Genomic DNA, 4,772 nt, shown 5'->3' with positions numbered 1-4,772 from the left:
TCTACTAACTAACCTAAGAAAACGCTAAGCTATAGAGTAACGTAGTTCTTACTACTAAATCTCTACTAATATTAGCTAAACTACCTTCCCGCTAATTACTAAGATACACTTCTGCCACCCCTAAGCCTCTACGTGTTAAACTAAGCTATCTTATCTTATTCTCTATTAGCTAATTAAGTAATAAGAAAGATCCCATCTTTCCCTAGTAGTAAGCTAAAGTAGAAGACTAACTTAACCTAAACTTAGACTACTTCTTTACAGAACGCTACTAGATAGCTATAGTATATAGCTATACGTTAAGTAATACTAAGAGATATTTTAAACCTAAGTACCTATTAAAGATAGAAGGGTACCAGTTTAAGAATGCGGAGGAAATAATTAAGCTACTTAGATTATACTTTATAACTAGTAATAAGTAAGTAAAGAGCTAAGCTACTTTCTATAATCTACTTATAAAAGATAAAGAGCTATTTTTAGAGTTTAAAGCTCGTTTTATTAGTCTCACTATTAAAGGATATATATTAGAACTAGAGTAGCCCTTCTATCTCTAGTAGAAGATTAGGCTAGCTTTACAAGTTCCTAATATAGCTATTAAGCGTTTCTTTAATAGCTCCTTTAATAAGATATATGTCACGGTACGGGCTCACGGGCAGAGAGGACAGGCGCGTGTACAGGTTCTATTGCTACAGCTAATCAACAGGCTCTCACTACAGGTAGTATAGAGTAGAAGACAGGACGTAGCTCGAAGAGCTACACTAGTGAAGTTGCGGCGGTTTTGCAGAATCCGGGTGCTCGGACCCTCACCCGGATTCTGTCGGCAGCCAATCAGACGATCGCGCGCCGGCCACTCAGCCAGCGCCGTGACAATATATAAACATCTTACTACTTTTAAATTAGAATAATAATTAGCTCCTATTATAGCATAATTAGAGTAATAGACTATCTATACTTTAACTATAAAGCCTAAGTTAGCTACCTATTAGATAAGAGAGTATCGCCTACCTACGTATGAAGTAAGGTCCAACCCTACTCTAATCTTACCTCAGGCTTTCTTAAGTATATCTAGGCCTACCTCTAAGACACTAGTACTAGAACGCTAAACTACTTCTAGTAACTACTATTAATATAGTAAGCCTAGACACTTTACAAGCGACTACACAGTCTCTTAAGTAAGAGAGATAGAAGCTTTCTAAAAAGAAGAGGTGTTTAAGGAAGCTGCAGAATACCAGTTAGATAAGAACTAGTTAGAAAATAATAAAGCCTAGGAAAACGCTCCACCCTAGGCATTCATAAGTATAACCTTACTAAGATTAATCTATTATACTTATTTAGAGAAAAGCACTTCTAAGTTCCTACCGTTCTTTATTTAAAGAGTTATAGTATTAGCCTATAGTCGCTAGTTAATACTAGCGCCTAAGAGTTCTTATTTTTAAATTCTACAATTACTCGTATAATGTAAGGGGCTGCGCTCTAGGGAGCAATCGCGAGGTATACAAGAGGTTGTATTCGATGAGGAGCTAAGCTCCCAAGCTACGTAGCTGTCTATATACAAGCTGGTTACCCGAGTAACAATCGGACCGGTGAAGTCTAGGTGCACGAGGCAGCTTCTGGGTCCTGCGGCTGTCGTCTGAACGTCGTTCGGGCGGTGCGCAGAGAATCCGGGTGCTCGAGACAGCACCCGGGTTCTGCGAGTAGGCCGAGATTCCATCGAGGAGCTATCCAAAGGGCGTTCAGCCCGTTACATATAATCTCTAGTTCGCTTTAGATTCTTATCTAAAGACTTCCCTTTAAGATTATAGTTAAAGAATTTTAAGATTAGGTTTAGATAAGAGTTAATTAATATATCTAGTTATACCTCTCTATTAATAGCTATAAGATTTATAACTACCTATTTATTATTATAGATTTAGAATTATAAGATTATATCATTAGTATTAAGTAGCTACGCTAATTCTAGCTTTAATTAGATATAGTTTAGAACTAAATTATATAGCCAGCTAAATACTTAGTAACATATAATTCTACCCTACCTATTCTAGTATAGTTAAAATAACTAGCTATTAACACTAAGGTTACGAAGAATATTAAGAGACGCAACGCTCTCTAGAAGAAGGACAACTATTAGAGAAGAAATAGTCTAACTATAGCTAGTATTTAACAGATCTATAGCCTTCTTCAACTCTCTAAAGCCTATTCTCTACCTCTAGCACTTAACTCTACTCTAAAACCTATCTAACCTATACCCTCTTCCCCTCCTTTACCCTATATCTTACTTATCTCTACTAACGCCTTCTACTATACTATAAAACGTAAGAAAAATAAATTCTTTATAATAAGTATCTATAAGATTAATTATATTTTAGAGAAAAGACGACTAAAAGATAATCCTAAAAATACTAAGTTAGTTTAGGACTAACTCCTATCTATCTACTATCTATACTAAGACGTGTTTAGTAAAATAGTAGCTAATTAGCTACCTAAATACCGCCTATATAACTATAAGATTATTCTTACTAAACCTCTACTAAATTAGTTTAGTCCCCTATATAAGTAGAGCACTAAAGAGCTCTAAGCGACTAAGGCGTTTATTATAGAGAACTTTTAGAAGAGATACTTTTCTCTAAGCTACAGCCCTTTTACCTCCTTAGTTCTATATATTCAGAAGCTAAACAGAGACCTACGTATCTACGTAGATTACTATAAACTTAATACTATTATACGTAAAAATACGTATCTAATCCCGCGTATTAATAAGCTACTTACTTATCTCTATAAGGCTAAGATCTTTACTAAGCTTAATATACGTGCGGCTTTTAATAAGATTTAGATAGACTCTAACTCTAAAGAATATACTATATTCTATACACGTTACAGAACGTATAAGACTAAGATACTACTCTTTAGGCTATATAATAGTCCAGTAATCTATTAGTAATATATAAACGATATGTTAATTAATTATCTAGATAACTTCTATATCGTCTACCTAGACGATATCCTTATCTACTCTAAGTCAGAGTTGGACTATATCTAATATATACGCAAGGTACTAGAAAGGCTACAATAAGTAGAACTCTAAGTTAATATTAAGAAAAGTAAATTCTATATCACTCGTATAAAATACTTAGGATACGTTCTTACTAATAAAGGTCTAGAGGTAGATCCTAATAAGGTAGAAGCCCTCTGTAACTAGGTCCAACCCACTACTATTACTAGTATAAAGTCGTTTCTAGGCTTTATAGAATTCTATTAGCAATTTATCCTAGAATACTTATAAATTACTAAGCTAATTATCGTACTTTAGAGCCCTACGAAACTATTCGTATAGAATCTAGAATGCGACCAGGCCTTTAAAAGGTTAAAGGTAGCCTTACTAGCAATCTCTACCTTATATCACTACTACCTAGAGTATAATACTAAGGTAGAGACAGACGTATCTAATAGTATTATGGCTAGAGTACTATCTTAGAACTAACCTAATAGCTTATAGTACCTAGTAGCTGTAAAGGGCTGCGCCCGTGATCTCTACTGAAGAGGATCACGTGATCTTCGACCACGTGATATACCTTCTGTACGGACACGTGATCAGAAGCGAGCAGGTATAAGAGAAGTCTGTACTTAGTTATCTTCTCTTTTTCTTATCTTTTAGCTTCTGTACGATAGGTAGAAGCATACTCATTCGCTAGGCCTCTCCACCCATAACACTAGTTACAAAGTATAATCTAAGTAGCTTAATTATTTCCTCCGCATTCTTAAACTAGTACCCTTCTATCTTTAATAAGTACTTAAGTTTAAAGTATCCCTTAGCATTACCTAACGTGTAGCTATATACTATAGCTATCTAGTAGCGTTCTATAGAGAAGTAGTCTAAGTTTAGATTAAGTTAGTCTTCTACTTTAGCTTACTACTAGAGAAAGGTAGAATCTTTCCTATTACTTAATTAGCTAATAGAGAATAAGATAAGACGGCTTAGTTTAACACGTAGTGTAACGGCGCAGGCAAGACTACTCGGATCAGTATCGGCGGTAGTGTCACTCAGAGGCATATGGGAGTGCGTGGGACATCAAACGAGCCTTGATTCGAATAGACACCTATAGGCCTTGTACGAAAGGATATCAAAAGTCTACAGAGCTAGCTACAGGGAGTGTCTCCTTATATACTTATCTTAGTCGGATCCGAATCGGATCCGACCTCACAACGAGTGGTTGATGAAGAGGGCGGCGAGTACTACCTCCGATCCGGCTCTGGGATTGGTCCGATACATGGCGAAGTTGTAACATCGTTACACTACCCCCCTCTTAGTAGACAGCTAGTCCCATAGCTGTGAGACTGTTCTTATGCCTCTCTATTGCAGTTCCTCCACGCCAGCGCGAGAGACTGTTTCGGGTGACTTTCGGCTTGTTCTATACCCACTTTTCTTTTCTTTCCCTACACTCGATCATCCTGCAGCGAAGTCATATCGTCTATACCTTTCTCCCAAGCTTGAATCCACTGGCCAAGGGCCCGAGGAGGTCCCGGCTTCGATGGGTTTTGTTCATGAAACTCTCTAAGCTTATAAGGAGCTCCCATGAAGTTGGAGGCGGGGTACCAGGTAGGATCCGGATCATGTCCGATCCAGCTCACCCGATACTTTAACTTAGCACGATATAACTTACTAGCAAGGATCTGATCTACTTCCCACTCTTCTACACCTTGATAGGCTCACCAGGAGGCTTAGGAGCTTCTGTCCTGGAGGGGTCTTGGGGGTCCTTACACAGCAGGTCCGGAGCGAA

The sequence above is a fragment of the Bipolaris sorokiniana genome, assembly GCF_000338995.1.
Source record: "Bipolaris sorokiniana ND90Pr unplaced genomic scaffold COCSAscaffold_12, whole genome shotgun sequence".
NCBI classification, from domain to species: Eukaryota; Fungi; Ascomycota; class Dothideomycetes; order Pleosporales; family Pleosporaceae; genus Bipolaris; species Bipolaris sorokiniana.
This window is presented reverse-complemented; position numbering follows the sequence as displayed.